We start from the raw sequence: 25,114 nt of genomic DNA on the forward strand, positions 1-25,114 counted from the left end.
TGAGGGAGCTCACAAAGTTAGGCCTTTCTGGTTTTTAAAGCCAAATATGGAGATTCATCTTCCCAGTGTAGTTCCCCATGCCTGGGTACCTGGTGTGGGGTCTGTTCTTTTCCCTTCTCCCATTGGTGAGTTTGGCTCCTGTGTTTCCACCCTTCTTACCCTCTTTGATGTGGCCTTTTTTATACATTTAGCTGTGGAGAGTCTGTTCTGCCAGTCTTTGGGTCCTTTTCTGGGTTATTTATACTGATGTAGGTGTTACCTAGATGTATCCATGGGACAAGGTGAGCCTAGGATCTTTCTACTTTGCCATTTTCCCTGGAAGTTTAAGAATGGTTTTGTATTTTTTTTTAAGCTGGGAGAAAATCTAAAGAAGAATAAAACTACGAAATTTGGCTTTCATTGTCATAAAGTTTTATTGGAATATAGCCATACTCATTCATTTACATGTCTATGGCTGTTTTCACCCTACAATAGAAGAATTGAGCAGTTGTGAGAGAGATGAATGGACTACAAAGTGTAAAACATTTATTTTCTAGTCCTTTACAGAAAATGTTAGATAATGTATGTTTTAGACCATCAAGACGATCACATGTTTATTCTCTTTTACCCTAATAAAGTGTCAAGTTAGGATGCTTTCAGCCACAAGTAACAGAAAGTATGACCCAAACCTGCTTAAGGAATATGAACATTTATTATCACATGTAGACAATCTCCAGGGACGGTATAATCATTCTTCATGTCTGATTTTCTTGGCTTTGCATCCTACATTGTTTGTGTTTGTTCTTAAATGTCCTTCCCCTGTCCAGATGGATTCTTTGAAATACAAATCGAATTATTTGTAGAGATTGGTTCTAGGGGTTTTGTATATTTATGCTTTAGCAAATGGAGTTTAAAAACGTGTTGATCTGATTTCTAATTACATAGTCATGTAGGTAGACACTATTAGTGCCTTGTGTAATAGTCATGTCCCAGGCATCAGTGACATACACACCGAGATCTTTGAAAATGTCCTCATGGTACAATATTGAATGTAACCACGGAAGTTTCCAAACCTGACTGTGTGTATGTGCATCTTCCTGTTTTCTGTCTTAAAGATCACTTTAGTGGCTGGGCTTCTTAGGAATAGTAGTGTAATAGCTTCTCGGGCATTCATGGCCCTGCAAATGAAAATGTCAATGGGGAAGGGCCTGAAGTGTTGGCCACATGTGATGACGATGGCTGTGCTTTTGTCATCTGATATCCCGTCAGTTTCCTGAGGAATATAACCCTCATCTATCCCAGAGTAGAGCTGAAGGGTGACAAAAGAGTACCTATATTTTTTGCCACTGAATCTGAATGTGTCTTTCTGCACCCAAGAATAAATGCTTCTCAAAAATTCCAGTTCCAGGAAGATGAAAAAAGTTTATAAAAAAATAAAATTTTAACTTGAAGGCAATGATTATTCTATCATTTAAAATAGTCATCCATCTAGATTATTTCTTACTGGAACATCCTACGCTTTGGGGTAGATTATCTGTTCGTATGTGTGAAATATCAATCAAAATGTAAAGTTTTCATTGGAATTCATAAGGAGAAACACCATTTCTTGTGAAAATGGGAATAAAACGTTTTAAATTAAAAGGCTCAAACCTAGAAAGTGAAATGAAGTTGAAAATAAGACAATCAAAGTGAGAGAATAGAGATCTCATTAATAGTACTTTAATATCAGCCTGAATTTCTAAAATAATATAACATAATTACATACTTTTTTACAAGTTTGGATAAGTGTTCGATCCAGTGATGCAAGGTAGAGTCTCCCAGGAGATAAATTAATGTTCCTTTCAAAGAGCCATTTATCTCCATTGTATTTAACTGAATCTGGTTACAAAATGTAATCCACCTTCCTTCTGAAGTATAACCACCAGCGACAGGAGTCTTCATTCTGACTTGGCATTATCCTTTTAATTTTTCACTCTAATAAAAGAGACACTTGTGGTAAGTGATTTTATTGGCGTAAGTTAAATATCTAATCTTTCTCTGTCCTTCACTTTTTGATTTCTTTCTCATACTCCTGTTTCCTAATTCCTTCCTCCTACTATTCTTTGATCACCAGCTTTGTTTTAGCCACTTCTATGCATTTCTTTGAGATTTTGAGTCATCTTGACTCCTCCTTGTTCGTTTTCTCCCAAATCTGGTTGTTAGCTAAGTTTTGAAGTTTTGCCATCACTGCAGACTCTTCAGTGACTTAGGCTTTTGTCTCTAACCTGAATATTAGTGATCTGACAGTTGGTGTCCTTGTACCAAATTACTTACCTTTGTTCCATTAGTGAAGCAGTGGTCTTATTTTTTCTATGAAATTTTTATAAGAATATTTTTTTTTGTTAAAAAATAGCTTAAAATATAGCATGTCCGCATTTTAAAAAGTCCAAACACTATGAAATACGTAGCTTGAATGGATATATTTAGGTAGGATTTCACAAAAACTAACATACAGCAGACAGTACAAACCAGTATTCTGAGATTTTCCAGCAACTTTCATTAGATTTAAAGGCTCTGTTGGCACATAGTCTGCTTTCCAAGGCATTGCAGGCAGCAATGCACCGAAAGTTTTGCTATGGCGTAATGAAAATCCTCAGATATTTTACCTGTCTTGTTTCCTTTGCACTCAGTACATGCCCCCCTCCCCCACCATTGAGTTCATGCCTTGTATTTTAGGTTTGTTACAAAGCATTTCTATACTGATATCATATTCTGTATTATCTAGAAAGCAAATAATAATGACTTAAGCATATACATTTATTTATCCCTCACAAAAGAGTCCTAACTTGAGCAAGCCAGGGCTGATATGACATTACATGCTTTCAAGGACACTTTCTGTCTTGTTCTGCCACTTTTTTTTTTTTTTTTGAGAAGGTATGGTAATCTTAACTTTTTAATTTTTTATAGCTATATTGAGATATACTTGGCATACAAATTACTGCATGTTTTTAATGTATACAGTTGAGTGAGTTTGAACATATGCGTGCACCCATGATACCACCGTCACAATGGAGGTGCTATTCTTAACTTACGACTTCAGTCTCATCGTCTAACATGGATCTTTGATCTCTCAGCATTATATCGAGAGTTCAGCCGGTAGGAAGCAGAGGTCATGGTGTTTTACTTTTAAAGGCATGACCCAGAAGTTTCCCATATCACTTCCACTCATAATCCAGTCAAAAGTCTAGTTATGGTTACCACCAGCTTCAAGGAAGACAGCCTGTAGTTGGGTGATCACGGGCCTAGCTAAAATTGCAGTGTTTTATTACCACAGAGGGAAGGGAGGATGGGTCCTGGAAGACCACACCCAGTCTTTGCTTTACTCTGCATGCTAAGCACCCCCAGAGGCCTTGCAGTCTCTGGCTGTCTTTCTCCACAGAATATTCATAAGCATGGTTGTACTGTGTAACCTACAAAGTGGAAAAATGGTGCTAGTGGAAGAATTGGAAAATTCTGAACTAGCTATTCCAGGATTACCTGAAAGAATTGTTAAGTCATAGTGATTAGGCTTGCTCATGAGAGTTTCCATAATCCTATAATTATATCAAAACTTCAGTGTGACATGTTTGGGGTTCTATGAGGTTTGATAGCATTGCGCCTGGATGACTGACGATCATAACCCTGGAATCTTAATAATCCTAATGTACTGGCATACTTTGGTAGGAAGATAGCCTTTGTGCTTATTATTGTAAACCATATCTTGTACAATATATATGTGTCAGAGTAGTCATTTTGCTATGTGTCAAACTAAGTGCTTTGAAAGACTATCTCAAATATATAACAAATTTTTTTAATTAAAATTAAAATTTTTTTCATTTTATTTATTTTAGAGAAAGTACAAGCAGGAGAGGGACAGAAAGGGAGATAGATTCCTAAGAAGACTCCATGCTCAGGGTAGACCTGTTGTGGGGCTCTGTCCCACCACCCTGGGATCATGACGTGAGCCAAAATCAAGAGTCAGATGCTCAACTGACTCTTGAAGGTCCAATGAGGTCCTAGGTGCCCCTACGACAAATTTTCTTATGATTAGTCTTAATGTTTATTTTACTTAACATTATTATCAATATACTGTTAAGCCTACTCCAGAATTATTAAGATTCCATTAGACTTGTTGATTAGTTTAAAGATTATGGCAGGGAGACTAGCATCCCCCTCTCTGCTAAGATATCTGTATTCTAATTCCTGGGACCTGTGAATGTGTTACCTTCCATGGCAAAAGGGAGTTTCCAAATGTGATGAAAGGTATGGATTTTGGGATGAGAGATAATCCTGGATGATCTAGGTGGGACCAACCTAAATCTCATTAGTCTTCAAAAGTGGGAGAGGGAGGGCAGAAGAGTGGATCAGAAAGATGTTATGGGGGACTTGGCCTACTGTTGTAGCTCTGGAAAATGGAGGAAGGGGGCTGTGCGGAACAAGGGCACCTCTAGAAGCTGGAAAAGGTGAGGAAGCTGATTCTGCCCTACAGCCTCCAGAAAGGAATGCTGCCCTGCTCAACTTTTATTTTAGCTCAGTGAGACAGACATTTGACTACTGAACTAGAGAACTGCAAGATGATACATTTGTATTATTTTAAGCCATTATGACACCTTTTCAACATCAAATCATCCCATCCAACAAAATTTATATAAATAGAAGAAAAAAACACCCTTATTTTATATCCCTTAGTAACATTAAAACATTTTTTCTGTAGGTCATACACATTTTGTTAAATTTGTGAAATGGCCTTTTAAAGCACAAAGTGGATTGTATCACTTTCTTCCTTAGTTGATTTTTGTAGCTTTCAAAAACCTTCTGAATGAACCCTCAAATTCTCAGCATACTATATGAGAACCTCCATGATTTAGTTTCTTTTTTCTAGTCTCTTCCTTTGCTGTATTTCCTCAAATATTTCCACTCCATTGGCCTATTGATACCAAATTAAACTTGAATTATTTTTAACAATAAATTTTTTTAGTAATTTCCCATGCAGTGTTTACACTTTATCTCAGGTAATATGCATAAAAAATTAAAAATCACTCAAATCTAAATTATATCCTAGATTATTATTTGCTAAGCCTGGCAATCCTACTCATGATCCTTATGAGTTTTCTCTTTTGCCTCATTCTTTGTCTACAGATATCCTTCAGGGCTAAGTCAAATATAAACTTTAACATAAGCCCTCTTTACTTTCTTTATAGAATTGCTACATTGAATGTCTTTCAGACTGCAACCTTGCTGAACATTTATTTTTCTCCATTTGCCCATAATGCCTCATATCTATTAGAACCTTGATAAACATTTGCAGAATACATGAATAAATATTAGGCAATAAATCATTAGTTGAAATAAATCTCAAAATGAATGTTATTGGTAAACTCAGATAAGCTTTAAAGAAAGTTATTTTAAAGCCTAGTGTAAACATTATTCTAAGTAACATGGCTTTACAGTTGCCACTAAAACCCATTTAATAAAATGGAAACTCCATATAAAATTGCTAAGTGCATAAACTAAAGGTTAGGAAGTTATGCCAACAGAGAATTCGGCCAACCAAACCAAAATGTTCCAACTCTGAAGCCGTGGGTAACCATCAAAGACATTTGCACAGTGCCCCAGACAGAATCACCAACTCTAGGAGATGCACTACTATGTTTAAATATGAATGTAGAATATTGATACTTTCCCCTTTAGGAAAAATGGCTATGAAATCTGCTATAAAACGAGTTGGAAATAATTTCTTTGAACTGATTTCTCTCTTTAAAATACAAGGTGATTGATACCATAGACACCTGCTAGGACTTGAGCTCCAGAAAATCCATGATTACTAGGACTGGTACTGATCACCATCCCCCTGTGTAAGAATGACTCTTGGAAGATCCAGGACAAGCAACACCTACCATAGGACAGAGCAAACTTACTGTTACACTGGGAGATGTCAATGACTTTAGGAGGTTTCATCATTTCAACTGCCACATTGGACCTTCAAAAAATAAGATCATAAATTGGCCTTCTGTCTGTCCACACAATACAGGTAATAGAACTCTTTTGCTTGTAAGAAATAACTTAAAATTTTCTTCAACTGACAACTATTATCGTTGTGAATTTTGCGTATATTGGGCATTGTATGTGGATTAGCATTTTGGAAAACTCTCTCCCTGTCTGAGAACACGTCAAGTCCAGGGCCACTCTGCTCATCTGCCACATGCAATCAGTGTGTCCTCGAAATTTGTGATTCAAAATATTTACCTGATATGCAAGTTGTCTTCTCTCGTTTCCACATCATTTTTTGAAGTTCATGTAATAGTTTTCTTGGATTAATGTGGGCTTCTAATTAACCAAGCTGTCTCAGTTTTACCCCACCTAAATTTTCAACACAACTTCCAGAACACCCTTTCTAGTTGCAAATGTAACTGTATTCATTACTCTTTAAAATCCCAACCGCTTCCTTGAGGAGTTCAGGCTCTTTAGCATGGTCTGCAGACCTTTTGTCACAGGGTTGCTGCTTATTTCTTTATACATGTTTCTTGCTGTGCTTACCTCCCATTTTTTCCTAGAAATTTGCCTTCTGACAATTGTAAACCTTATCAAGGAAGGTAATGGATTTTTCTGATCTGCTATTTCCCTATTATCTATCAAAGAGGCTGGCAGAAAGTGGTGTTTAGTCTGATGCATGAATCAATGTACATTGTATTTCTTTGCTTCAGCTGATGAAAGACTACCTTCCTGCTTCAAAGCTCTTATCCTCCCTTTGACTCACTGTTTCAAACCTGTGTACATGTGTATGTAAGTGATAGCAAGCAGAGAGGGGATAAAGGGGGAACAGGGATCCAGGTGCTAGGTACAATGGATAGAAGTGGTACTTAATTTTCTGCTGTGGATGACTCCTTAGGTTCAAGTCAGAAAAAGGAAGAGATCACATTTTCATCCATTACTGTGACTTTAGGCCTCAGGATGGTTAGTGGGTAGGAAAAGATTTGGTGAGGTGCACCATCAGAGATAAAAGGGAAAGACCAGGAACCCAACTGAACTTTTACTTCTTTCAGAGACTACAGATCAACACCTGGAAAAGTACGTAAAACCTGAAATGTGTGTTGTTTTTCCGTGTTTGCTATCCATACTTTACTTCCTCTCAGCATAGTTTTTGAAAGTGTACGGGAGGAAGACTGCAAACTTGACTTTGAAAACCACCAAGAAAGGTGTTGTTGAGAAGCTAACATTATAGTCTGTCATCAACTTTAGGAAAAGTGAATTCCCAGGAATGAAAAGAGGAAATGGACTGAGCCCTTGAAACTTACAGGAAGTTATTAAAGGAGCAAAGGAGTCTGGAACTGACAGGTTTTCTCAGGGCTTGGACCGTAAGCTCAAGGATTTGTGGTGATACCTAGTTACCCTTCGCAAAGTGGCTTATGAAGAGACCCTGATCCTTCATTCTAAGCAATGAAATTTTCCAGCTTAATAGAGAGCCAGGAGGCCAGGAAGTGAGCATCTGTTTGTGAGTAAGGGAAGAAAGGCATGGCCTTGATGCAGCTCTGATAGGAGAAATATGCCTTCAACCCAGTTTGTGGAGGACTGTTTGGGGGATTTTAATAATCAGTACATTGCAACCTGGGGAGTATGGACTCCTTCAGCCTGAGCAGTACATGCTGAGGAATATCTGATCTTGATATCAAATGGAGATGACCAGTAGAAGTTGGATTTCTGGAAAGATTACTTAGGATGCAGTATAGACAACGGATTAGGGAGGGTAAAGTTGGTGGGAGGGAAGCTGTGACAACTAATCTAGATGAGATGATGATGATCTGAACTCAGCAGCACTAGGCTTGGAGAGAAGTGGATAAATGCAAAAGATATTTAAGAGGTAGAATTTACACAATTTGATATAGGGGATGAACGTACATGGACGTTCCATACATCATCAAAGAATCCTTTTTTTTGGCATAACATTTTAAACACATATCAGAATACCTTTACACTGAACATATTTTGTAAGACCTAGGTCTGTGGTAAAGGATGTGTGTTTTCACGGGAAAGTACAGGTACATATAATACCGAGTTCCACTTTGGGCAGGAACATTTTGGTGAGAATGCCAACCTTGGGAGTGGAAATCATAAAAAGGGGTCTCCTAAACACTCCACATATCGAGTAGGACAGCTATCTGAAAGTGTTGTGTTCAATATTAATTGAATGTAGCTCTGCCCACAGAACTTCCCGGGTATCTAAAAGTATACTGATGTGTACAAAAAGGCTTTTTTCCTTCACAGCAAGATAAGACATTTCTCAGTTCCTGGTGGCCCTGTGAGTCAGAGCCTCACAGTGTGTGTGCTGAGGTTTCAGGTAGGAGAAGGCTTCTTGGTCTTGGGTATACAAGTACTCCCACAGCTCATATGTGAGTTTGGGGTCAGGCCAAATTCAATGAAGACGTGAGTAGTTCCATTAACAAATTTACCATTGAAAATAACCCTGTCGTAGCCTTGGCTCCTTGCCCTCCAGAATACTCCTTCACTGGGGTGGATGATCAGGAGAGATGGAGACCTGGCCTTCCCAGAACAGACTGAAGCTGACAAGGTAGGTGCTGTTGTTGAAGTCTGCCTCCATTCGTGTCGTGCCTACTTTTTGAGATGGGGAGCACATCCCAGATCCCAGCCCTCAGGGAATCACCACCAATTTCCTTCCTGCATCCCAAGGGGCCCCTCACCTCCGTTAGGATGTCTAACTGCCCCCCCGCCCACCGTGGAGAACGGTGCTGTGCTGTGTGCAGCACTAGGGGTGGTGTTCATGTGGGTGAAAGATCTGGGTGGGGTCAGCGGGTCTGGTTTCTCTCTGATTCCCTTTATTCTTTGCTCAGTCTCTGTTGGTGACTTTAATGGGATCAATGATAGTTCAAGGTATAAGGATTTCATTGAAATGTTCCATTGATAGAATGAGATCGGTAAGTTTAGACCAGACCCAAGCTGACATTACCAGGTATGTGACATAATGAAATGAACCTCTTCAAGTCATTTTAGTTATGAATTGTAATGTTTATTTGCCTATTATCATCAGTATTATTTAAACTGATAATTTTGAAAGATATGTAAATAACTTAAAATTTATTTTCAACTTTAGTTGATATACAATGTTATATTTCTGTCAGGTATATGACATAGCGATTTGCCATTTCTGTACATTACAAAATGTTCACCACAGTCAATGTAACCATGTGTCACTATACAAAGTTGTTATACTATTATTTATAAATGGAAGGTGGTACTTCTTAATCCCCTTTATGTGTTATGCTTATCCCTACTCTGCTCTCTCCTCAGGCAACCAATAGTTCTGAGTCGATTTCTGTTTTTCTTTGTTTATGTTTTAGATTCCACATATAAATGAAATCATACGGTATTTGCCTTAATTCACTTAGCATAATATCCTCTAGTTCCATCCATGTTGATGCAAATGGCAATATTCCATTCTTTTTCATGGCTGAGTAACCTATTTTGTATGTACCTTGTATCTTCTTTATCCATTCTTCAATTGATGGACACTTAGCCATATCTTGGCTCATGTAAGTAATGTTTCAGTAAACATAAGGGTGGATATGTCTTTCTGAATGAGGGTTTTCATTTTCTACAGGTAAATACCCAGAAGTACAGTTACTGGATGGCTTGTCTATGTTTTTTTTAAAGCTTATTTGAGAGAGAGGGTACAAATGGTGGGAGAGGCAAGACAGCTCCACAGTGACACCAGTGAGCCTGATGCAGTGCCCACACCCATAAATTGCGAGATCATGACCTATGCCGAGTCAGATGCTCAACCGACTGAGCCACTCAGGTGACCCAAGGTATTACTATTTTTAACCTTCAAGGAATCTTCCTATTGTTTTTGCCTACAGGATGCATTTATATTCCCACCAATAGTGCACTAGAGTTCCTTTTTCTCCACATATTTGCTAACACTTGTTATTTCTTGTCTCGGTGCCATTCTGACAGCTGTGAGGTGATAGCTCATTGTGCTTTTGATTTGCATTTCTCCGATGATGAGTGACGTTGAGCATCTTTTCATGTGTCTGATGGTTATGTGTATGACTTATTTGAAAAATGACTATTCAGGTCCCCTGCCCAGTTTTTAAATAAGGTTAGTATTATTTTTGGTGTTGAGTTGTGTGAGTTCTTTATATATTTTGAATATTAATACCTTATTGGATATATCATTTGCTAATACTGTCTCCCATTGAATAGGTTGCCTTTTCATTTTGTTGAAAATTCCCATCACTGGGCAAAATCTTCTGGTTTGACATAGTTCCAGTAGTTCATTTTTGCTGTGTTTCCCTTACCTGAGGAGATGTCCATAAAATGTTGCTAAAGCTAGGGTCCAGGTTATTCTTTATGGTTTCAGATCTTCCATTTTGAGTTTATGGTGTAAGAAAGTGGTCCAGTTTTTGCAACACTATTTATTGAAGAGACTATGTTGTTTTCTGCTTTGTATATTCTTGCCTCTTCTGTCATATATTAATTGACCATAAATGTGTAGATTCTTGGAATCTCTACCCTGTTCCCTTGATATGTGTTGATATTTTTGACTACTGTAGCTTTGTAGTATATATTTAAATCTGGGATTCTGAGATCTCTTGTTTTGTTCTTTTTCAAAATTGCTTTTGCAATTTGGGGACTTTTGTAATTCCATGAGTATTTTAGGATTGTATGTTCTAGTTCTGTGGGAAAAGAAACTGTTGGTATTTTGATCAGGATTGCATGGAACCTGTAGATTGCTTTGGGTAGAATGCACAGGTTAACAATATTCTTCCAATCCATGAGCATGGTTTCCTTCCTCTGGGTCTTATAGTTTTCAAGTATAGGTCTTCCACCAACTTGGTTATATTTATTCCTAGGTTTTTTATTCTTTTTAATACAATTTTAAGTGGGATTATATTCTTAATTTTGTATCCTGAATTTTGATGAATTCATTAGTTTTAACAGTGTGTTGAAATCTTTAGGGTTTCCATATATGGTATCATGTCATCTAGAAATAGTAACAGTTTTGCATCTTCCTTACCAATTTTAGATAACTTTATTTCTTAGTCTTCTCCAATTGCTGCAGCTAGTACTTCTAGTAGTATGTTGAACACAAGAGATGAGGCTGGACATCCTTTTCTTGTTCCTGATCTTAGAAGAAAGGCTTTAGTTTTTCATCACTGAGTATGATGTTGGCTGAGGATGTGTCATGTACTGCCTTTCTTATGTTGAGGTATATTCCCTCTACACATACTTTGTTAAGAGTTTTTATCATAAATGAATGCTGAATTTTGTCAAGTGCTTTATATGGTTTCAGGAGTAGAATCCAGTGACTGATCTCTTCCATATGATACCTAGTGCTCATCCTGAAAAGTGCCCATGGTAATGCCCGCCACCCATTTAACCCACCCTCCCTTCCAGCAACCCTCTGTTTGTTCTCTATATTTAAGAGTCTTATGGTTTGCCTCCCTGTTTTTATCTTATTCTTACTACCCTTCCCCCATGTTCATCTGTGGAGTTTCTCAAATTCCACATATGAGTGAAATCATATGATAATCTTTCTCTGACTTATTTTGCTTAGCATAATACCCTCCAGTTCCATCCACGTTGTTGTAAATGGCAAGACTTCTTTTTCATCATTTGTCATTGTGTGTGTGTGAGATATATATGTGTATATACGTATATTACATCTTCTTAATCCATCACTTAATGGACATCTGGGCTCTTACCATAATTTGGATAGTGCTGCTATGAACATTGGCATGAGTGTGCCCCTTCAAATCAGTATTCTGTATCCTTTGGATGAATGCCTAGCAGTGCAATTGCTGGGAACAACACTAAAAGGCAACCAATGGAATTGGAGAAGATATTTGCAAATGCAACATTGGATAAAGGGTTAGTAACCAAAATCTATAAAGATCTTACCAAACTCAACACCCCCAAAGCCCAAATAATCCAGTTAAGTGATGGGCAGAAGACATGAATGGACATTTCCAGATGGCAAACAGACCTATAAAACATGCTTAATAGCACTCATCATAAGAGAAATACAAATCAAAACTAATTCTGACCACCTCACACTGGTCAGAATGGCTAAAATTAACAACTCAGGGAACAGTAGAGAAAGGGGAACCCTTGTGCACTGTTGATGGGAATGCAAACTGGTGCAGCCACTCTGGAAAACAGTTTGAAGTTTCCTCAAAAAATTAAAAAAGTGACCTCTTTTAATGTCCATAACTCATTTCGCCCATCCTTCCCCCCACCTCCCCTCCAGCAACCCTCAGTTTATTCTGTATATTTAAAAGAGTCTTATGGTGTGCCTCTCTCTCGGTTATTATTTTTCCTTCCCTTCCCGTATGTTCATCTGTTGTTTTCAAATTCCACAAATGAGTGAAATCATCTGTTATTTGTCTGCCTGACTTATTTTGCTTAGCATAATACTTTCTAGTTCCATCCACATTGTGGCAAATGGTAAGAGTTCATTTTTTTTTATCCCCAGTTTCTTTTTTCAAATAATGAACTCTGTTTTAAAGTATTTATTTGTTTTTTTCCTTTTATTAATTTTGGGTGTGTTTTTTATTTTTCTAACTCCATTAAGTGTTGCTTCTGATGGCTCTATTGTCATATATGTCCCTCTAGGAACTGCTTTTGTGTCTCAAAGATTTTTGACCATGATATTTCCAGTTTTATTTGTGTCCTCATGTTTAAGTTCCTTCTTGTTTTCTCCATTAATTAACCCATTGGTTGTTTAGTAGTATGTTGTTTAACATCCATGTTTTCGTGTTTTTCTAGTTTTATTTTTGTAATTGATTTCTAGTTTCATACCATTGTGTTTGGAAAAGATCAGTCTTTTTGAATTTATTTAAATTTGTGTTCTTACATGTGATGTATCCTGGAGAGTGTTTCATGTGCATATAAAGAACGTGTGTTCTGCTATTTGTGGATGGCATGTTATGTGTATATTTTAAGTTCATTTGGTCTAATGTATCATTTAAAGCCACTCTTTGTTATTGACTGTATGTGTGGATGATCTTTCTATTGCTGTAAGTGGGGTGTTCAAGTTCCCTACTATCAGTGTATTATTGTCAATTTCTCCCTTATGTCTGTTAATATTTTTTTTGTATATTCAGGTGCGCCTATGGTAAGTGCACAGATATTTACAATTGTTGTATCCTCTTGCTTATCACTTATTATTCATTGCCCTTGTATATTGCTATAGTCTTTTTCTTAGTTTATTATGTCTGATATAAGTATAGCTACACTGGCTTTTCCCCCCTGCTTCTATTTGCATGGAATATCTTTATATATTCCTTAACTTTCAGTTTGTATGTGTCTTTAGGTCTGAAGTGGGTCTCTTGTAAACAACATATAGGTGGATCTTTTGTTTTCTTTTTGAAATCCATTCAGTCTGTCTATTTTGACTGGAACCTTCAGTCCATTTAATTTAAGGTAGTTATTTAATATATATGTGCTTGTTCCCATTTTGTTAATTTTATTTTCCTCTCTTTCTTCCCTTGTGATTCCTTTCTTTTATAGTTTGATTTGTGGTTACCATGATGTTCATATATAACATCCTATGCACATAGCACTTCATGTAAAGGTGACTGTTGTTTAAGTTTGAACACATTCTAAAAGAATTATGTTTTTTACTCCCTCTTCCATGTATATGAAATATTTCCTATTTTTTTTGTATCTCTTAACTAACTGTATATAAAATTGATATTAGTATTTTTGTAAATTTTTGGTCTGCTTTTTCTCTATTGGCTCTTTTTCCTTTCAAAGAAGTCTACTATGTCTTATATGGCCATTTTAGTGGTGATACACTCTAACTTTTGTTCATCTGGAAACTTCTTTATGTCTCCTTCAATTCTGAATGCTAACCTTGCTGGTTTCAGTATACTTGGTTGTAGGTTTTTTCCTTTCAGTTCTTCAACTATACCATACCACTGCATTCTGGCATGCAAAGTTTCTGCTCAAGAATCAACTTAAAGCTTAAAATGGGTTTTCTTGCAAGTAAGCAATTGCTTTTCTTTTGCTCCTTTAAAAATTCTCTTTAATTTTTATGTCATAATTAGTATCTGTCCTGATGTGGGCCTTTTTGGGTTCACACTGGAGCTCGATGTCTGTTTCATTCCCCAGTGTAGGGAAGTTTTCAGTGATTATTTCTTTAAGTTTTCTATGTGAATTGCATTATCCTTGATGTTGTCCTAGAGGTTTCTTCTTTTAGATCACTGATCTGTCCTGCATCTTGTTATCTGCTATTGATTCTCTGTACTATATTTTTCATTTCAGTTGTTGTACTTTACAGCCCTGATTGGTTATATTTTCTGCTTCCTTGCTGAAGTTTTCAAGCTGCTCATCCACTCTTCTCTCAAGTATGGGGTCATCTTCATGACTATTGCTTTGAACTCTTGATCAGGTAGGTCATTTATCTCCATATTGTTAATTCTTTTTCTGAAGTTGTGTTGTTCTTTCATTTGGAACATACTCATCTTTTTCCTCATTTTGTCTGACTCTGTTTGTCTCTATGTATTAGGTCAGCTACGTCTCCTGGTCTTAAAGTTACTGGCCATATATAGAAGAAATCTTGGGGTTTCCTTTAGTGCAGTACTTACTGTTTAGTAGAACCAGATGTTCCAGTGGTGTCTCCTATGTTTGCAGCTGGGTGAAAGTCCTGGGTACAACTTGCCACGGGTTTGGTGGTAAGCAGGGCTACCTCCTTCTCTCACTAGGGCAAGAATTGCTTTGGAGTGGTGCTGGTTCTGGACCGGGTTGACCACAAGGCATGGCAGGGTAATAGTCGCTATACAGGAACACCTGCAATGGTAAGTCCACAGGATAGATGGCGAATGACCAACTGGCACCTACCTGTGTCAGGCCAGCTAGGCTCAAGAGGGGCAAGAAAAGTGGTACCTGCCAGCACTTCTGTACCTGGAGATAGTTCCTGCCCCCCTGGCACATGTCCTAGTCTATAAATGTCCTACATGTATAGCTTCGGCACTTTGCCTCTGTGGTCTCATTGTACTTGAGCGCTTTAAGGGTGTATCCCTCTTTCTGATAGCCCTCCACTCTTACTGAAGTTAACCCCCTGCTTATTTTCAAAGCCTGATGTTATGGGGCTCATTGAGCCAATGCAGATCCTGTGACTGAGCGTGCCCAATGAGGGACTTCAAACCCTCATCCTTCAGGGAGGACCTCCACCCCTGTGATATCCTTCCTGCTGGTTGGTCACTGAGGGTTTTGTCAAGACTGCATCTCTGCCCATCATACCTTTCTAGATGTAGCTTTGTCTTCGTATCTTTAACTGTGGAAAAGCTGTCCTGCCAGTCTTTGTGTTGTTCTCAGAATGAGGTGTACTATGTGCCGTTGCAGCCTTGTGTCTGCAGGAGGAATTGAGCTCAGATTCTTCACCTCTCTTCTTGACCAGTAAAAGACTATTAGACATAGGTTAAAAAAAGACTAGATTGAGGTAGAACTAATAGAACTTAGTTATGGCAGGATATGAGTTGTATGAGTCAATTATTCATCAGTATTCTCTGTGGTATATATTTTAACTTCCATATTTTATGGAAGGCTTGAACAGTTGTGGGTAAATATATTGAATCTAAAAGAGTATTGGTCTGGCAGATGGCAGAGTGAGAGGATCCTGAGCTCCCTTCCTCCCAGGGACACACTGAGGCAATAACTACATATAATGCAACTGACTCTGAAAATGACCTGTGACTGGCAGAATAGATCTCTGCAACTGAAGGTATAAAGAGAAGGTCACGTTGACAAGAATAGGAGGGGGAGGGAGGTGGTCGTGGACCAAACTCCCGATGTGGTGACCCCTTGCAGTAGAAATATCACAGGTGTGCAGTTACTCCCTGAAGAACAAGGGGATCAAGCTCCACATTAGGTGCCCACAGCGCTGGAAAGCTTTCACTAAAAAGATAAGCACCCATAATGTCTGGCTTTGGCAGATCCTGAGGGGGCTATAGGAAGTAAAGACTCCTCTTTTAAAGGACAAGCACACTCTATCTCTTGCACAGAAGCAGCACTTTGAAACATGTCTGGATTATATGTGAAGGAGGCTCACTGACTAATTTTAGGGTGTGTGCTGGAGGGGCAGAAATCTGTAGGAGCTTTTTTGGGAGTATCAGGGGGTGCCATTTTTCTTGGCTTCCTTCAGCGTAGCCTTGCAGGAGGCAGTTCAGGCACTTTCCATCTACCTTGCTACTAGTTCTCACCCCACCCTGGTATTTTTGTGCAGATCTACATCACCCAAGCTGCCCCCCACTGCAGGTGTCCCTTCATAACAACTCCTGCCATAGTGGTGGGGAAACGGAGCCATCTATGCTGGGAGCTAACCCCACCTCCTGGCAAGCTGATAGCCATGACTACTGGGGGCATGCTGGTGGGCTAGATTGGTCGCCTAGGGGGCTGGCTGGCAGCCACCCCCCAATAGTTGCTGAATTACAACTGGGAGGGCACATGCAGCCCATGCAGGAGTCACCCCTGGTGATCAGAAACTCCTGAGCCTCCCAGGACATTTTCTACATAAGGCTGCTACTTTCAAGAACAGGAAATAGAGCTGACCTACCTAATACAGAGAGGCAGACGAAATTGCTTCAAACAACTGAGGTAATCTACCTGAGAAAGAATTCAAAATAACCGTCAAAAAGATGCTCACAGAACTCGAGTGAGAAAGTTAGTATAGAGGTAGAAATAAAAACCCAACCCATCAGAGCAGAATAGAATAACAACTGAAACAAAAAATACAGTAGAAGGAATCAACAGATTAGAGGATGAAGAATGGATCAGTGATCTAGAAGACAGGAAATTGCCCAAGCTGAATAACAAAAAACAATGGGAATAGGTTCAGGGAACTGGGACAGCATCAAGTATAGTAGCATTCACATTACAGACCCCTCTGGAGAAAGAGAGGGGCATACAATTTACTTGAAAACCTGGGCAATGAAACAGATATTAAGGACCAGAAAACTCAAGATGAACACAAAGATGTCCACACAAAGACACATAATAATTAAAGTGTCAAAAAACAAAAAAAGGTGAAGGGAGATCTTAAAAAGAGCAAAACAACAAACTACTTACAGAGAGCCCTAGAAGGGATTCAACAGAAATGTTTCAGACCCGACTAGACTGACCTGGTATATTCAACATGATGAAAATACCTACAAGCAAAAATACTCTAACCAGCGAAATGATTCAGAATTGTAGGAAAGTTTATCACCATTAAACTGACCTTACAAGAATTAGTAATGACACTTTTCAAAGGGGAAAATAAAGGGCCATAAGGACAGTAAGAAAATTATGACAAAAATATTTCACTGGCAAAAGGAAACATAATGAAGATAGATCAATAACATAGGAATGTTGATAGCATGAAATATCCATAATAACTAGCTAAGAGCTACAGAAAATAAGATGTGAAATATAAAACTTTCAGAGACATAGAAAAATATAGTGCTTTTAAGTTGGAACACATTTTAAGTGGCCATCCACTTAAAATGGATTGCTATACACTTAGGGGCTATATATGAACTATACTATAAACATAAAAGCTTCTAATAGATATAGAATAAAGAAAAAGGAATCCATAATAATAAAGCCTTCAAATCACAAGGGAAGGAAGAGAAGGACCAGAGAAGAGCTACAAAAATAACGAGACGACAATTAACAAAAAAGCAGGAAGTTCATACCTATCAATAACTAATGTAAATGGACTAAATGTTCCAATCAAAAGACAAAGGGAGACTAAAAAATAAAAACCAAAACCCAAAGACCCATTTATATGCTGCCTACAAGAAGCTCATTTCAGTCTTAAAGACATACAGAAAGAAAGTGAAGGAATGGAAAAATATATTCCAGGCAAATGGAAACAAAAAGTCAGAGTAGCAATATTAATAGACAAAATAGACTTTAAAACAAAGACTGTAACAAGAGGTAGAAGAAAATTACATAATGATAAAGGGATCAATTCAACAAGAGTATAAATAGTTGTAAATATTTATGCACCAAACATGGACTCACCTAAATATGTAAAGTGATATTACAGACATAAAAGGAGAAATTGACCAGAATACAATAATAGTCGGGTACTATAACACCCCAACATCAATGGATAGATCATCAAGGCAGCAAGTTGCTTAAAAACAACACTGACTTTGAATGACACATTAGACCAGATACACTTAACAATTATATACAAAACATTCCAATCCCCACACAGCAGAGTACAGTTTTCAAAGGCATATTCTCTAGGATAGATCACATGTTAGGCTACAAAGTAATTCTCAGTAAATTCAAGAAGATAAACCATTGGCCAGATTCATCAGGAAAAAAGAGGACTTAAATCAGAAGTTAAAGAGGAGTATAAAGGACTACTATGAAAAACTACATGCTGAGAAACTGGAATAAATGGAAAAATTTCTAGAAAATAAAATTTTCCAAGACTCAATCAGGAAGAAATAGACAATCAGAACAGACTGGTTACTTGTAACAGAATTGAATCAGTAATCCAAAAATCTCCCCAAAAAACAAAAGTCCAAGACCAGATGGCTTCACAGACTAATTCTACCAAATATTTTAAGAAGGGTTCATACTTAAAGAGGAAGGAATTTTCCAAATTTATTCTGTGATGCCAAATTTATTCTCTGATACCACAGCTAAAGATACTATAAAAAAAAATCCGCCAAACTACATAATATCCCTAATAAACATAGATGCCAAAATTCTCAGCAAGTAATTGAGTCCAGTAATATATTAAAAGCATCATTCACCATGAACAAGTTGGATTTACTCCAGGGATGCAAGGATGAGTTAACATCCAAAATTGATCCATGTAATTTACCACATTAACAACAACAAAAACATTAAAAATTATATGATCTCAACAGATGGAGAAAAAGCATTTGACAAAATTCAACTTGTATTCACAATAAGAACTCTCAACTAAGTGGATGTTGAGAGTACGTACCTCAACATAATGAAGGTCATATATGACACACCCACATCTAACATCATAATCAGTGGTAAAAACGTGAAAGCTTTTCCTCTAAGATCTGGAACAAGACACACATGTCCACTTTCACCGCTTCTATTGGAAGTTCTAGCATCAACCATCAGAAAAGAAAAAGAAATAAAATGCATCCAAATTGGTAAGGAAGAAGTAAAACCTTAACTAATTCCAGATGACATATGACTGTATAGAGGAAATTGACCCTGTGAAAAAAAAAAAAAAGCCCAAACAGAATAAATGAATTCATTAAAGTTGCAGGGCAGAAAATTACATAAATCTTTACATTTCTGTACACTAATAACAAACCAGAAGAAAAAAAGTTAACAACACACATAAAGCTTAACCAAAATATGTCTCCACTGAACCCCAGCAACAATCAATAAAATCCTTGTGGCTGGTAGAAAACAGTAGAGCAAACCAAAAGGGACAAAAACAAACAAACAAACAAACACCCAAGGAGATGAGATGTTACAAAAAATAAAGCTTAAAGGAAACCAAGATTCAACCTCTGACAAGATCAGTGAAGACATAGAGATGCAAATAAATAAAACCCCAAACAAGAATCTTTTCATGTACTTCTGGAAAATTTTAAAAACCTTAATTTGCACAAAAGGGAATAGAAAAATTGGATAGAGAATAACCATTCAATACACATAAATAATAATCACAATAATAATGTAATTGTGATAATGATAAACATGTTACCATTTTCCCCACTTCTAGAAGTCACAGGCTGAGATTCTCAGTGGGTGCCGATATCCCTAGGTTACATAATGAGAAAAAATTGTCCAATTAATATTATGAGTTAGAAATATGTTTTATGCTAAGACTTCACAAGCACAATATAAGAAAAATATAGGCCTATTTCCTTTCCTTCTGAATATGTTGAACATGGCTTTAAGATTCTTTTATATCTATCAATGTAGATACAGATGTAGCCTGAGTATGTATATGTGTTTATTCATCATGGTCAATTATGTATTAATTTAGGATTAACAAATGGCCCCAGAGAGAAAAATCTTACAGTATAATTTATTCTTAGTGGTTTAAAGACAAACATTTCATGTTTTTTGCTGTTCTCAAATTAGGAGTACAGTTGCCAAAATAACATTTGCTATATTTCGAAACTAATGTAACATTAAAATTCAATTTAAAAAGTTAAATACTTTTAAAAAATTAAAAATAGTGTTTATTTTTGAGAGACAGAGTGTGAGTGGGGTAGGGGAGGGGAAGAGAGAGGGAGACCCTGAATCTGAAGCAGGCTCTGAGCTGTCAACACCGAGCTTGATGTGGGGCTCCAATTACATTACTGTGTTATCATGACCTGAGCCCAAGTTGGACACTTAACCGACTGACCCACCCACGCAGCCCTAAATACCTTCTTTTTGAGGTCAGAAGAAGACAAAGAGGTTAGCAATTTTAGAAACCCTGAATAAAACAAAACATCAGAGGTATGAGAATTTTAAGGGAAAAAGCAAACTGTCGTTATTTTTGCAGATGTTGTGATTGTCCACAAGAAGACCAAACATAGCAAATTATATGCATTAAGAGAGTCAGTAAGGAACTGGATACAAAATAAACTTGCAAAAATCAATAGCACTTACCTATACCAGTAATAATCCCCAAACCACTATAATAGAAGGTAAGCTCTGAACTTGATGGAGGCATTTTGAAAAGACCTGAGTGAAAAACTCTAACACTTTGAAAAATAGGGTGGCTTAATATTATAAATTTGTTAATTTTCCCTTAAATAACTTTAAAATTCTATGTATTTCTCTTGATGTATTTAGTTCTCAAACTGTTGATGGCTTTCTACTTAAAGTTTTTTTTTTTTAATGTTTATTTTTGAGAGAGATCACGAGTTGGGGAGACACAGAATCTGAAGCACCCTCCATGCTCTCAGCTGTCATCACAGAGCTGGATGCGGGGCTCAAACCTATGAACTGTGAGTGAGATCATGACCTGAGCCGAAGTCGGACACTTAATTGACTGAGACACCCAGGTGCCCCTTTCTACTTACAGTTTTTGATTTCTGGTCTAATTTCACTATATCAGAAAGCATACGCTGAACAATTTTAACCTTTAGAAATTGAGACTTGCATTATGTGAAGGCTATGGTCTAATTTCAGAAATGATCTAGGTGCACCTACAAGAATGTGCAGTTCACAATTGTATTTCACATAGGTTTCACTTGTAAAAAATTACTTAGGTTAATGTCTATTAATATGGCTGTAGATTTGTCTCTATTTTTTATCAATTTTTGCTTTATATATTTTGAGGACATAGTATTAGTACATGCATCATTATAACTTCTTGGTGGATTATCTGAGTATATTATCTTCCTGATTATATTTTCCTGGTATATTATCATTAAGGAGGTCTGTTTGGGGGTGCCTAGGTAGTTCAGTTGATTAAGCAGGTAACTCTTGATTTCAGCTCTGGTCATGATCTCATGGTTCCTGGGCTTGAGCCCCATGTCGGGCTCTCCACTGACAGCATGGAGCCCGCTTGGGATTCTCTCTGTCCCTGCTCCTATCCTGCACGCGTGCACATGTGCTCTCTCCCTCTCTCTCGAAATAAACTTAAAAAAACGCTTGTGTAATTACAATAACGAAAGGCAAAAGAGGCTTTGAGAAAAGAAGCATTTTTTTTAACGTTACTGTTTAAATTCCAGTCCGTTGGCATACAGTATCATACTGGTTTCAAGTGTTCAGTATAGTGCTCATCCCAACAAGTGCACTCCTTGATCCCCATCTCCCACCACCCCCTCCCATCTGGTAACTATGTGTTCTCCATAGTTACCAGTCTGTTTCTTGGTTTGCCTCTCTTTTTGGTTAGTGTTTGGTTTATTTTGGGGGTGGAGGAGAAATGGTAAATACTCCCCTCTTTTACTTTCAAACATTAAGTTCTTTATAATATGGCACTTGTAATCAACATAAAAGTTTTATTGTTTTAATATGGTGAGACAAATCTTGGATATTTAATCTTTTTTTTCCCTACAGGACCCGCCTATTTTACTGCCTCCTTTTGGATTTATCAAGTATTTTTTTAAATTAAAAAAGTTTTATTTTAGAGAGAGAGGGAGAGCATACGAGTGGGGGAGGAGAAGAGGAAGAGGGATAAGAGGATCCAAAGTGGGCTCTGTGCTGACAGCCCTGTGCGGGGCTCCAACTCCTGAACCGTGAGATCATGACCTCAGCTGGCGTTGGATAGTTAACCAACTGAGCCACCCAGGCACCTGATTAATCAAATAGTTTAAATTATTCCATTTATTCCTCTATTTAAGGGTTTTACATTATCTTAGTATCTTTTATTGGCTATCTTAAAAATTACACCTTGCATCCTTGATTATGATAGAAACTTAGAGTTCTTTAACACTACGTACCCTTTTTGTATTTTGTTATTTTTGTCTAGTATTTTAATTTTATGTATATTTAAAAATCAACAGCATATTATTTTGTTTTTTGAAGCAATCATTCACTTATATTTACCAACTTTTTTCCATTTTGAGTTAAATTTTGTTTATGGTGTGAGGGAATGTTTGTGGATCATTTTTTGCAGTTGGATATACATATGTGTTCTAGCCACTTATTAAAAAGATTATTCACCACTGAATTTCTTTGGCACTTAAATTGAAAATCAATTGGTCCTGTATATTAATGTTTATTTCTGAACTATTCTGCTCGATTTATTTTTATGTCTGCCTTTGTGCCAATACCACACTGTGTTAATTACTGTGGCTTTATAAGAAGGCTTTAAAAAAAACCACGTTTATTTATTTTGAGAGGGAGAGAGAATCCCAAGCAGCCTCTGCACTATAAGCACAGAGCCTGATGCAGGGATCTATCTTATGGGATTGTGACCTGAGCCACCTAGGCGCCACTATTTAAGTCTTGAAACCAGAAAGAATAAATCTGCCAACTGTGTCCATGTTTAAAAAAAAAATTCTATGTATTTCGAATTAAGTTCCCAAGAAGATTTTCTTGGGTTGGGAGAGAAAACCTGATTGTAAAATTTTGCAGAATGTAATAGTCTGTGAATACCTGGGAAACATTAAAAAAATATGACTACCCCTACCATAAATTATAGTAATAAAACAGTATTCTAGTATCAAATAAAGCAATCAAATTGAATAGGTCCTCTGGAAACAGACAGTTTGCTATATGTCATTGGTAACATCACAAATCAGAAAATTATATTTACTGAACCATAATGGAAAAGTTGTGTCACTTGTGACAAATTGGAAAAAACAAAGATTCCTATCTCATGCTGCATACAGAGAAGCTCAAATGAAATAAAAACCTAACTATGAATGAAAATGCAATATAAAGAAGTTTACAGTTTCTTTATGATCTCAAATTAGGAAGTATTTCTTAAAAAGATCTCAAAACAGAAACTATAAGTATTTATATATTCAGTTACTCGAAGTTAAAAGTTTTATTCACTGATGACAGACTGGGATAATATATGTGGAACATTTAAAAGTAATGAAGAATTATTATGTAGAGTGTAAGAGTTACTACTGAAAATAAAGAACATGTCAGTAAGCTCAGCAGAAAAATAGACAAAGTGTTTGTCACCTTATTGGGCACATTAGGAAAGAGATGCGTTTCATTTAGGAGAATAGATAAGTTACACTTTGTATGTTCATTCAGTAGAATACATGCAGCTCTCAGAGATCATGAATTATATTTACATGTAGCAATGTGATTAGACATCAAAGAATAATTTTGAATGAAAAAATTAAAGCATTTATGTAAGTAAAATAAAAATACTAACACAATACTGTATGCCTTTCAAGGTCACATACATGCCTAAATATATGTGTTGAATAAAAACTGGAATGCTATGAGGAATCATAGTATGTAATGGGTGACCATGGGAAAAAGGGAATGAGAGTATGGAGAATGAATGAAAAAAGTACAACAAAAAAATCATATATGGCCATGTAGCTTGTGATAGATTGACTTTCCTTCAGATAACAATAATCAACTCTGAGAAAATACTAAAAACAAGTACCTGAAGGCTATGTAGAGTGAACAGGGGCAGGCAAATTTTGAAAGATGAAACTTGGAAGCAGGAGCCACGAAAAGGCAAGTTTTCTGTTTCTGAAGCTTTCACCCGAGAACAGTTTACAGAGAAGCATGGAGTACTAAAATGCAATAGAAACCTACTATTTTTTAAAATGGCTTCAACAATTTGAGAGCAGAGTCCGCAGCAACCACAGTCACTGAAAGAGAATGAAATCCCAGAACAGTAAGAACCAGAGAAGGGCATGCCCCAAATTGTGAGTATGAATGGTACTCAAACCTCTACTGATCCCTGAAGCATGCCTTTGGGGTAGACACAAAGCAATTTATTGCTAAAGCCAAAAAACTCACCTGAGATTTGAGTTACTTCCAACCACAGGTGAAACAGTATTTGCAGTTTCATTTTAACACAATCTGAGGAGTAAAATAGAATCTAGGTCTCCATAAAATAACTATCACAATGTCCAGGATACAATTCAAAATTACTCAGCACTGAAGGAACCAGAAAAAAAATGTAATCACTCTGAAAAGAAAAGACAATTAATGGAAGCCAACCCTTAGATAATCTAGATGTTGGCATGATCAGACAAGGACTTTGAGACAGCTATTATAACTATGCTCAATGAAGTAAAGATGCTGTAATGAATGGAAAAATAAGGAATCTCGGCAAAGACAGAAATATTAAAGAACCAAACAGAATTACAACAAAAAACAGTATCTGAAATAAAAATACACTCCTTAATCCACTTTACTAAATTGCCTCCCACTTCTCAGTGTTTCTCTATTAGATCAAGGTTATGCATATCAATTGTATTCAGACTTTATATACATTTATTAACTTCAGGTCTGTTTGGTTTATAAATTTCTGAAAGATATAATACAATTTCCCACTATGGCTGTGGTGATATCAATTTTAGCTTATAATTCTGTTTTTGCTAGGATCATCCAAATGTGTGATTATTATACATTTTTTTGTAGATTGTTCCTTATATAGCGTCTCATTTTATGATTATTTATGTCTTTTCTTTGCTCTTTAACATCAACAATTTACACCAGAAGTCAATGGTGTAAAATG

The 25,114-nt window shown here is 36.9% G+C and overlaps 1 long non-coding RNA gene and 1 pseudogene across 1 annotated transcript; both read right to left on the reverse strand.

The window, feature by feature from the left end:
- Positions 1 to 875: 875 nt before the first annotated feature.
- On the reverse strand, positions 876 to 8,898 carry LOC125176397 (NXPE family member 1-like; annotated as a pseudogene).
- Positions 8,899 to 16,588: 7,690 nt separating this feature from the next.
- LOC125176356 (uncharacterized) lies at positions 16,589 to 24,089 on the reverse strand. The gene is made up of 3 exons (XR_007156228.1): positions 24,029 to 24,089; positions 19,715 to 19,770; positions 16,589 to 16,620 (listed from the first exon to the last, which is right to left on the reverse strand). It is a non-coding gene; the product is annotated as an uncharacterized LOC125176356 (long non-coding RNA).
- Between the last annotated feature and the right edge of the window lie 1,025 nt (positions 24,090 to 25,114).

Source organism: Prionailurus viverrinus, chromosome D1 (genome assembly GCF_022837055.1).
Source record: "Prionailurus viverrinus isolate Anna chromosome D1, UM_Priviv_1.0, whole genome shotgun sequence".
NCBI lineage: Eukaryota > Metazoa > Chordata > Mammalia > Carnivora > Felidae > Prionailurus > Prionailurus viverrinus.